Raw genomic sequence first — 12418 nt, 5'->3', positions numbered from 1 at the left:
ATCTGGTAATTCTGCCTCCATGTGGTATTTGGGTCATCTTTGAAGCCGGCAAATTAAATTTACCCCACCAAACCATATATTTTTGAAAACTAGACACCCCAGGGTATTTCAGATGCTGATAGTTTAACCCTTTCCATGCACTAATCCTACCACCAGCCCTTGCCAAAGTTTGTGATAGTAATTGTTTTTGGTGTTTTTTCACACACTTTGTACTTTAGGTATGAATTTACCACTCCTGGTATATGTCACTGTCACACAACAGTTCAGCAACATCTCCTGAGTACAGTGATATCCCACATGCATGGGTTTGTCAGATTGTTTGGGGGCAAAAGGGCCACATTCGGAACATGAGCAATTCAGTTTTTCAACTTGGAAGTTTTACATCTGGGTAAAGAAAAATGCTTGTACCCAACTATCAGTAGGGACAGGTTACATTCTTGTAACTTGTCCTATCTCCAAGAAGGGATTTGATCTAGCACCGTTAAGCAATCCCTCAGCCATGGAATAGACAGAGGGGACACTTGTCAGTGCAAATAAAAACTCTTCAAAATGGTGGAACAAATAAAATCTAAAAAAACAGCAAATGTAAAAAATGTAAAAAAAAAAAAATACAAAAGTGGAGCAGGAACAAAAAAAAAAAAAGCAGTTGAAGCAGTTACCGACACAGAGTGCAGGTTTTCCAGGGCAATCTGGACAGTAAAATGTGCTGTCCTTTCTTTGCCCCCTGCTGTAGCACACCCTGCGTCTCTTTTGGGGATTCTGCTTCTTTGCTGTAGGGGGGATTTTAAAAATAAAATGGGTAGCCCCAATTCTGCTTACTCCCATTACCACTTGGGGACCAGGTGCATCACGGTACAAGATACCTGAAATTACTTGGAGCTGAAACTGCAAAAAAGACAGTTTCAGCCCAGTGTCTGTGCAACAAAAAAGCATTATAGGTTTCAATTTGCATGAGATAAATTGCAACCTTCTTGTACCAGGCCTTTGTCTTCCTCATAATGAGGTAGGGCTGTAGGAGTTGATCTGACAGATCAACTTCACCCATGTTCTTATTATAGGTCCTGATGCACACTGGCTTTCTAGTGACCCCAGCTCTGCCACAGACAGAAACCTCCACAGCAGTGGCGGAACTACCTGGGTTGCAGGGGTCGCGACTGCGACCGGGCCCTGGAGTTCTGCCAGTCAGGGGGGCCCAAGGGGTGCCGCTCAGCGCCCTTCTGTCTCCTCCTCTCCTTGCCGCCACCTGCCTCAGCGCTGCCCCAACTGCAGTGGTGGGAGCGTGAGGCGTCTGTCTCGGGTGCCGGCCCTTCATGCTGATGACGTCATATGCCGGCGCTCAGAAGTGAAGCCGCGTGCACCGCAGGAGGCAGACCAGCAAGACAGAGGCCTCGTGCTCCCACCACAGGGCTGCATGGTAAGTGACATACAAAGGGGGTAGGTAGTGAGAAGGGGGGGTATAGAGAGGTTAGATAGCGAGAATAGGGGGGTAGCAGCACGGTGCTGCTGGGCATAAAGGTTCGTTTGTGCAACAATGTCTCCCAAGACATCATCTCCCAAAAAAACCTACACAAATTGCATTGGAGTGAATCCTGTAACATCAATATTGATGCCAGGAATTCCAGAAAAGAGGGATAGCTGGCTTATACCTATTAGGCGCCACCCATGCCTCTGGTGCACTGCCACGACTACTTGTCGACCAACATCAAAATCTGACGCTGTATCAGTGGCCTCAGAATCTGTGGCCAAAAAGGCTTACGCCTCATCAGCCGTATACCTGCGCTGCATGGTTAAAATAGAAAAAATTGCAGGAAGCAAAAAAAGTGGGGATTAATGGCACTAATGGCACTAATAAATGACAGTGGAATTTTTTTTTAAAAAAAAAGTAAAAAAAAAATTAACCCCAAAAACAATTGCCACTATGCAAGATCACTGTTTATGCAGTGATCAATGGCAATGAAGGGGTTAATATTGAATGGGTGGCTCTTATAAGAGCTTTTGGATCTATATATATATATTTTTTTTTATAATACCTGTCACACAATGATCTGACTCTCTCCCTCACTAAAAGCAAAAAGCAAGTGAAGGAGAGAGGCAGATCCAATACTGGTCAAAGGCAATGTTTATAAATATTGCCTTTGGTTTAGCAAATCCTGTTCACTCTGAGTGATCTGACTGCTGGGGGTGTTAATCACTGGATGCCCATGACATCCAGCAACACTCTCTCCCCCAATGATGACAGCAGGCGATGCCCTCCCTGGATTGCTGGGCGCCGACATCTTGAAACACAGCGTGTGTTTCGAAGACACCGGTACCCAAAATGTAAGTAAAGCATTTAGCAAGCAATCGCGAGTCGCTTCCTTTGCTAAACAGGTGTTGTTAAAATGCCTCGCTACTGAGGCATCTTAGCAACACTAGCTTAGTGAAGGAAGCGATTCTCGATCGCTTCCTAAACCCGGTTTTCAGCGGCAGGCGCCGTCATATTTGAAAGACATGCAGTCTTTCAAATAAGCTATTTTATTCGCTCCTAGGAGCGATCACAGATCGATTTTTTTCACCCGTTTTAACAAATGACGGTTCTGGCACGTCAATTGTCATAAACGACTTGTTTTTCCAGGACGTGTACAATATAGAAGGGGAAGATAGTGTAGATAGAGAGAAGGGGCTTATAAATGTACCTGGGGGTGGAGTGTAGGGAGGGGTTAGAATAGTTAATAGGGATAGGCTTCATAGGGAAAAAAAACCATACACCTCTAAATTGTATGCTTACTAATGCCAGAAGTCTGACGAATAAAACTGACGAACTGAAGTTAATAATGTCTGAAGAAAATTATGACATAGTGAGTATAACAGAGACATGGTTGGATGATAGCTATGAATGGGCGGTTAACATACAGGGTTATAGTCTATTCAGGAAGGATCGAAAAAAACGAAAAGGGGGAGGAGTTTGCCTTTCTGTAAAGTCCAGCCTAAAGGCCACACTGCGGGAGAATATATGTGAGGGAAATGATAATGTGGAGTCATTATGGGTAGAAATATATGGAAAGAAAAATAATAAAATACTGATCGGGGTTTGCTATTAGCCACCAAATATAATGGAAGCAGCAGAAGATCAATTATTAAAGCAAATAAAAAAAGGCAGCAAATCACAATGAGGTGGTTATTATGGGGGACTTTAACTATCCCGACATAAACTGGGAAACTGAGACCTGTGACTCTCAAAGGAAACCGGTTTCTGACTATAAGTAAGGATAATTATCTGTCCAAAATGGTACAGGGCCCGACCAGAGGGGGCGCCCTACTGGACTTAATATTAACCAACAGACCTGACAGAGTAACTAATGTGCAGGTCAGGGGGCATCTAAGAAATAGTGATCATAATATAATACATTATAACTTGTCCTTCAATAAGGGAACTCTTAGAGGAGCCACAAGAACTATGGATGTCGTATATCTTGATTTTTCCAAAGCATTTGATACGGTGCCACATAAAAGGCTGGTACATAAAATGAGAATGCTTGGACTGGGGGAGAATGTGTGTATGTGGGTAAGTAACTGGCTCAGTGATAGGAAACAGAGGGTGGTTATTAATGGTACATACTCTGAGTGGGTGACTTTTACTAGTGGGGTACCACAGGGGTCAGTTTTGGGTCCTATTCTTTTTAATATATTTATTAATGACCTTGTAGAGGGATTGTATAGTAAAGTATCAATCTTTGCAGACAATACTAAGCTCTGTAACGTTGTTAACACAATAGAGGACAGTGCACGATTACAAATGGATCTGCATAGGTTGGAGGCTTGGGCTGGGATGTGGAAGATGAGGTTCAACACAGATAAATGTAAGGTTATGCACATGGGCAAGAAAAATCCAGGCTGGGAATATGTATTAAATGGGAAAACACTAGGGACAACTGACATAGAAAAGGACTTAGGAGTTTTAGTTAACAGTAAATTTACCTGTAGCGACCAGTGTCAGGCAGCTGCTGCTAAGGCAAATAAAATCATGGGGTGCATCAAAAGGGGCATAGATGCCCACGACAAGGAAATAATTCTACCACTGTACAAGTCACTAGTCAGACCACACATGGAATACTGTGTACAGTACTGGGCACCAGTGTACAAGAAAGATATAGTGGAGCTGGACGGGGTTCAAAGACGGGCAACCAGAGTAATAAGGGGAATGGGAGGACTACAGTACCCAGAAAGATGATCAGAATTAGGGTTATTTAGTTTGGAAAAAAGACGGCCTAGGGGGGACTTAATAACTATGTATAAATATATAAGGGGACAGTACAGAGATCACTCCCAGGACCTTTTTATACCCAGGACTGTATCTATAACTAGGGGACATCCTCTACGGCTGGAGGAAAGAAGGTTTCTACACCAGCACAGATGGGGGTTCTTTACAGTAAGAGCGGTGAGACTATGGAACTCTCTGCCAGAGGAAGTGGTAATGGTAAACTCAATAAAAGAGTTCAAAAGGAGCCTGGACGTGTTTCTTGAAAGCAATAATATTACAAGTTATAGATATTAGATTAATAGGAACAGAACGTTGATCCAGGGATTTATTCTGATTGCCATATTTGGAGCCAGGAAGGAATTTTCCCCCTGGTATGGGGCAATTGGCACCTGCTTCATAAGGGTTTTTTTGCCTTCCTCTGGATCAACACAGTAGGGACACAATATGTATATAGGTTGAACTTGATGGACTTTGGTCTTTTTTCAACCTTATGAACTATGTTACTATGTTACTAAGTTTAACCCTTCTACCTAACCTTTCTATTCTTGATCCAAAAGAAGGCAAAAAACCCTAATTAAGCTACTTCGAATTCTGCCATCAGGGGAAAAAATTCCTTCTCGACTCCAAGAGGCAATCGGATTTCTCCTTGGATCAAGAAGCTCTAAAATGTTAATGTTATTCTATTTATATCCCTGTATGTCATGCCTTTCTAAGAAAATATTGAGGCCCCTTTTGAAGGTATCTAATGTATTGGATAACACCACCTCCCTTGGAAGTGAATTCCATACCTTTATTGTCCTCACTGTAAAGAATCCCTTCTTGTTCTTTGTATATTTCTGTTAATGAACAGGTCACTGAAGAGCTCTTTATATTGGCTCTGAATATATTTATATAATGTTATCATATCCCCTCTGAGACGCTGTTTTTCTAGTGTATATAGTTTTAACTTTTTTAGTCTCTCTTCATAACTAGTATCTCCCAATCCCTTTATTAATTTCGTAGCCCTCCTTTGAACTTTTTCTAATTCCATCATTTCCTTTTTAAGGACCGGTGCCCAGAATTGTACCAAATATTCAAGATGAGGTCTTACCAATGACCTGTAAAGAGGCAAGATGATATCCTCCTCCCTTGAATCAATACCTCTTTTTATGCATGCTAAAACCTTATTGGCCCTCACAGCTGTTTGCTAGCATTGCGCACTGTTATAAAGTCTGTTGTCAACCGTTATTCCTAAATCCTTCTCATTGGTAGTTTCCGCCAAGGATATTCCATTTAAAGAAAAGGTTGCATTTTTATTATTTTTACCATAATGCATAACTTTGCATTTCTTTATATTGAACCTCATCTGCCACTTGCACGCCCAGTCCTCAACTCTGTTTAAATCTCCCTGCAAAGAAGAAACATCAAGATTAGTCTGAATTACCCGGCCTAATTTTGTGTCATCAGCAAAAACTGTGACATGGCTCTCAATGCAGCTTGGGAGATCATTTATAAATAAATTCAAAAGTGGACAGAGGACAGACCCCTGAGGCACTCCACTTAATACCTGCGTACAGGCTGAGAAACATCCATTCACAACAACCCTCTGCATTCTATCTTTTAGCCAATTTCTGATCCACATACAGACATTTGCCCCTAAGCCTAGTTCTGTTAATTTATAGAGTAGCCTTTAATCAGATAAATCACATCTACCAACATGTACTATGACCGCTGAATTATCTCCAACCCCTCCCAACAATCTGTCTACCCAGGTCCACAAAATGGCAAACCCGAGCACCCAGGAGACAGCATACTGTTCGACATTCGGGGTCCTGGCGACAGATTACCCTATCAACCTTCCTTATAATTGAATCCCCTACCACCAGCACCTGTCTAGCCTCCCTTGCCTTCTGGCTCCCCACTATGCTGGAGAGGCTACTCTCCTCTTCGCACAAACTGGCAAACATGTTAGGGTGATCTAGCCCAGAACAAACCTCCTTAGCTCTCCGGCCCCTGCTGCCCCTTACACATCTAACCCAGCTCTCTGCCCTCGAGATCTTCTTCCCCATCTCCACCCCCCTCAGCACTAGCCCCAGCCAATGCCTGCTCTGTAAGCAGTAAGCTCCTCTCCATGTTGTCTATGTCCCTTAGTGTTGCCAGTTGCCTTTTTAGATCTAGTACAGTACATTCCAAAGCAGCAACCTGCTCACACTTGCAAGAGCAGCAACTAATGTAATACGCAAAATATATATAAATATATTATATGGAAATACAAGGATTTATACTCTCCTTCTTGTCTTTTAACTGATTCCTTGCTTGTAACTCCTCACTTAGAGATGTCACTTAGGAGATGGCAGTAAGATTCGCCCCAGCTCAGGATTCGCTTGTGTGTCAAAGCTAAATGCAACTGCAAAAGCCAAGCAGAACTCACAGAGAAGGTTACTTAACTAGCAACACACCTGAAACAGCCCTTACCCCTTTTTTTTTTCTTTTTTCTTTTTTCAACAAAACTTTATACTGAACACCACACAAACAAACACAGTGCTCCCCCTTGCAATAGAAATAAATATACTCTCCTTCTTTGCTTGTAACTCCTCACTTAGAGATGTCATTTAGGAGATTCGCCCCAGCTCAGGATTCGCTTGTGTGTCGAAGCTAAATGCAACTGCAAAAGCCAAGCAGAACTCACAGAGAAGGTTACTTAACTAGCAACACACCTGAAACAGCCCTTACCCCTTTTTTTTTTCTTTTTTCTTTTTTCAACAAAACTTTATACTGAAAACCACACAAACACAGTGCTCCCCCTTGCAATAGAAATAAATATACTTTCCTTCTTTGCTTGTAACTCCTCACTTAGAGATGTCACTTAGGAGATGGCAGTAAGATTCGCCCCAGCTCAGGATTTGCTTGTGTGTCGAAGCTAAATGCAACTGCAAAAGCCAAGCAGAACACACAGAGAGGTTTCTTAATTAGCAACACACCTGAAACAGCCCTTACCCCTTTTTTTTTCTTTTTTCAACAAAACTTTATACTGAACACCACACAAACAAACACAGTGCTCCCCCTTGCAATAGAAATAAATATACTCACAGAGGCCAAGCAGAACTGGTAATCTTGTTGAGACCGCAATAATCGATGCATGGACGGGCAGGGATAGGGTGGCAATGCGTTGCTGATCACAAAAAACAGAGTCAATGAAGTTGCCGGCAGCGCCGGAATCCAGAAAGGCCTCCGTATCAACAAAACCAGTGGCCCAGGCCAGACAAACCGGAACCGTCATACGGGTGATGAAAAGGTTAGGGGAAGGATTCACTATGCCTATGGTAGGTTCCCCTGGCCTACCTAGGTGCAGGTGTTTCCTGGCCTGCTGGGACAGTGTCTGATGAGGTGACCAGAGAGACCACAATAAAAACATAGTCCTTCCCATCTCCGCCTGTTTCTCTCAATTTCTTTAAAAACAAAAATCCAACAAAATAACAGTGTGTGACATAGACGGCTGTGTGCTTATGTGCACATTTCACATTTCCATATATAACTTTCCTTTTCAATTGCAATTTCAGGTATATTTTGACATCCTTTATGATACCATTTGAAGCATGATGAGCACTGAACCATTAATTCTCCACAATAAACAAGTCTGCAAATACAATATACTGGGAGAACAGCACTGTCTAGGTCTGCTTCTTCTCTTCTGCTTTCAGTTGGGAATGGTTTTAGTAGTTGATCTTTGAAACATTCTGTAATATGGCGTCTTAACTGTGTTTGCTGAAACATAAGGGTAGTTGGATTTCTGCCAAATGCTAGACTGATTGCAAATGCAATTGCAAATGCTCCACAATCATTTGCATTTGTTTGTTTCTGAACATTCTTAACATTTATTTTGATTTCATCTTTCACAAACATTCTCATCATCCAAGATATCTGCAAAATTTCTTCTGAATCAAGACCAGTGTACATGCTGTCATATATGCTAACTTCGCCATTAGAACATGAAATGTTGCTTACGGTAACCCAATGATTACCATGAACATGCATTATTTGAATGAAATCGTTTGTTGGGGATCCAACTGGTTCTCCATTAGGTACTGTAGCTAGAACCACAGTGCTCTGCAAACCATCAATTTGGGGAAATTGCTTTCCAATTAAATAATGTGTTACATCCATGTGATCAGTGGACAGCCAATTTTGTCCTTGTAGGTCTCTCCACTGACCCCTTGAGATGTGCTGCAGGGAAGAAACTTTTTGATTTTGCATATGTTGCTCCGCGAGATTATTCTTCCACACAGGACCATTGTAATTCTTCATCTACGCAAAAAAATATGAAACATTTTAAATTTTTCTACTGTCTCACCCAAACCTTTACAGTACAACACTATTAAAAAATATATCGACAATTATATACTGTAATACGCTTTAGAGTTTAACTTAACAAATATTATCTACAAAACATAGTTACATTAATTTGTTCTGTTTCCAGAGGATCATTTTAGATTTTTTGTTGGATTGCTGCTTCTGAAGCCTAAATTATTAAAGAACTGATTACAACCTTCTTGATAAATGTATTTAGACTTAGGATTTACATTCTTTAATTTATATTATTTTGCATTCAATGATAAAGCATGCAAACCTATATTGTGATCTAAAAACGGTATAATTTTTCATAATTTAAACACATTCAAGATTATAACAAAGAAGGGAGGATGGACATTATTATCTTATTGTTTGACACATACTCGAATCATGCACAGTTTATGAATTGAATCTATTCAAATAGTTAGTACATTGTTTACCTTCTGAAGTGGTGAGGTATATTTTTTTGAAGGTCTACTTGTAGTGTAATGATCTGCTGTTGCAGACTCCATAGAGAACATCAGAGCAGTCTTTTTTTATAGAAATAAAAAACATATGTATTATTATAAACAGATTGTAAATATAATGTTTATAATGCTTAACATTTCTTAGTTCTTCTAGTTTATGTAATCGTGCATGGTGGAGTAGTGTATACATATAAATAGAGAGAGAGAGCTTTGGAATATGATGTCATATTCCAGCGCTCAGCATGAAATGCCGGCACCGCGACCAAGGCAGAGGCCTCGTGGAGAGTAAGAGGTGCCGAACGGTTGCCGAAAACGTATTCCTGAGCGATCGCTCGGCGCCTCTCTCTCTCCTCGGCGTTTCAATTGGGGGGGGGCACAGGAGGGCACAGCATGATATAGGTGGGCCATGGCCCCCTCTGGGCCCCCCTGCCGACGCCACTGGCTGCTATGATCCTTTATTGTCCTTTTTACGATAATAGCCCCACTTCGTAGCTAAGCCTCGGCCACAGTGCCTGCACAGCTCCGGTGCAATGGCCTCCCCCCTCTCTCTACAGCTCTGGTTCTGTCTTGAACTGAAGGGGTTAATCCCTGGTATCTCAGTAGGAGGAAGCAACGTTTTGCGGGAGTACCCAGTTTTAATTTTAATTCACACAGCTTGAGATGATAAATAGGTTACTAGTTCACATTTCTAACATATTTTATATTATTATAGGATTCTGACAGTCCAAGCCTTTAAATCAGCTAAACTGCATTTGTCCGCTACAAAGTCAGGGGCATACCTAGAAACCACAGGTGATGTAACGTGACCCCCAATACGCTTCTGTCTCCCTGTGTCGGTTCAAAATAAGCTAGAAATTGTCCATTCTAAACTATTTTGAATCAGTAGCAGAAGACACTAAGCAGGCGTCGCACTAGGCCCTCTGTACTTACGCCAGTTTAAACAGTTCATGTTTTTCTATGTAATATAATGAATAATATGAATTTTGCTAACTGCAATAATAATTGATGATAAATAAATTGTGGTAACCTCTTCCTCATCATCACTGAATAATTTCTTTGATGTTGTCCTTTTTATTCCTTTCTTTGGTGCACGTATTTCCTGTAAATTAAAAAAACTTAATTTTTTAGACTATATTATTATTATTTATTGTTTTATATAGCTCCATCAAATTCCGTAGCGCTGTACAATGGGTAGACAGGACATAACAAGTAGTATATAACGTAACAATTTGACTAACGGAGACAACAGGTGAGGAGGGCCCTGCTTACTATATTTTTTATATTTAATAGATATGTAAAAGGTTAAACACAGTTACAAAAAATATATTATGGATACCTCTTCTTCGTCATCGCTGAATGATTTCTTTAATGGTGTCCTTTTTTTATCTTTATCTGGTGCAGAAATCACCTGTAAAATCAGGATATTTATTTAATTACATTTTTTACAAAAATATTGTATTTAATATATGATTTATTAAGAAATAAGATTTAAAAAAGGTACACATAATTGTAATTTGTTAAGCACTAGAGTGTCATGTTAAAAGGAAGTGCAACATGAGAGTTCATTAGCTTCATTTTTATGGAGGGTGGTATGGTCAGTGCCAGGTCTAGTATGCATCTTATTCTTCACTTAGATTTTGGTCTCTTTGTAACACGTTTGGGAAAAATTACAAGTGTTGGATAGAACAACTACAGATTGTGTCTTCTTCTCGTTAAACTGTTTCAAACACTTTGCTGTTTTTTTTAACAATGCTTCAATTTTTTGAAGGACTACTTTATATTATCGCTATAGCTCAACCACAATGTATATATGTACACTGTTCGGGGAGCCTTGGTTTCAACACGGGGTCACGTGATGTAACGTGACCCCCAATACGATTCTGTCTCCCTGTGTCGGTTCAAAATAAGCTAGAAATTGTCCATTCTAAACTATTTTGAATCGGTACCAGGAGACACGAAGCAGGCGTCGCACTAGGCCCCCTGTAGTTATGCCAGTTCAAACAGTTCATGTTTTTCTATGTAATATAATGAATAATATGAATTGTGCTAATCATTTGCAATAATAATTGATGATAAATAAATTGTGGTAACCTCTTCCTCATCATCACTGAATAATTTCTTTGATGTTGTCCTTTTTATTCCTTTCTTTGGTGCACATATTTCCTGTAAATTCAAAAAACGTGATTTTTTAGACTATATTATTATTATTATTTATTGTTTTATATAGCGCCATCAAATTCCGTAGCGCTGTACAATGGGTAGACAGGACATAACAAGTAGTATATAACGTAACAATTTGACTAACGGAGACAACAGGTGAGGAGGGCCCTGCTTACTATATTTTTTATATTCAATAGATATGTAAAAGGTTAAACATAGTTACAAAAAATATATTATGGATACCTCTTCTTCGTCATCGCTGAATGATTTCTTTAATGGTGTCCTTTTTTTATCTTTATCTGGTGCAGAAATCGCCTGTAAAATCAGGATATTTGCTTAATTACATTTTTTATCAAAAATATTGTATTTAATATATGATTTATTAAGAAATAAGATTTAAAACAGGTACACATAATTGTAATTTGTTAAGCACTAGAGTGTCATGTTAAAAGGAAGTGCAACGTGAGAGTTCATTAGCTTAATTTTTATGGAGGGTGGTACGGTCAGTGCCAGGTCTGATTTTGGTCTCTTTGTAATACGTTTGGGAAAAATTACAGCTACAGATTGTGTCTTCTTATCATCCCTTGACTGAAATCAGTTTTGTAAAATAAATTGCCTTCAATTCAGACTTGTAAATGTTAAACTGTTTTAAACACTTTGCTGGGTTTTTTTTAACAATGCTTCAACTTTTTTGAAGGACTACTTTATATTATCTTTATAGCTTGACCACAATGTATAAATGCATATCAAATTTGAGATTATTGCCTTTTCTTTGTTTGGAGTTGCCAATACAAATGTCTTCTTGGGTGTTGACAAATATGTTCCTCTTCTTTTCTGATTCCTTAGCTTCCATTTTTCTTCATCAACCCTGTGCTTCTATAATACATAAACAGCTTTAATGTGTTCCATTTGTCAATTGTAGTTATATAATTTGATATATACTTCCAATGGATGCCTTACCTATAGCTAATACAGACCCCTAAGCATCTACCAAACAGTAATGACATTGCGTATAAGTTTATTAAAATCAGAATGTGCATACTTTTGATGTTAGAATTACTGGTCTATAAAACACTTCTCTTTAATTATTACAGAATATGGCAAGATTTGCACCTAGTTGCTATGAGACAGTGTTTGCACACAGGCGATCAGCAGTAAAGACTAGGTTGTTATTGAGCAAGTCATCTAACTTCTTTTTTTTGGTTTATGTTGTTAATTGTAC

At 39.7% G+C, this 12418-nt stretch overlaps 1 non-coding gene across 1 annotated transcript; it reads right to left on the bottom strand.

Moving 5' to 3' along the window:
• Nucleotides 1–400: 400 nt before the first annotated feature.
• Nucleotides 401–533, bottom strand: LOC149273464 (small nucleolar RNA SNORA35). Its single transcript, XR_016279466.1, has one exon. It is a non-coding gene; the product is annotated as a small nucleolar RNA SNORA35 (small nucleolar RNA).
• Between the last annotated feature and the right edge of the window lie 11885 nt (nt 534–12418).

Source organism: Sceloporus occidentalis, unplaced genomic scaffold (assembly GCF_023333645.1).
Source record: "Sceloporus occidentalis isolate IW3139 unplaced genomic scaffold, rSceOcc1.0.p SCAF_374, whole genome shotgun sequence".
Lineage (NCBI taxonomy): Eukaryota > Metazoa > Chordata > Lepidosauria > Squamata > Phrynosomatidae > Sceloporus > Sceloporus occidentalis.
Note: the sequence above shows the minus strand (reverse complement) of the source record. Positions and strands in the feature narration are given on the sequence as shown.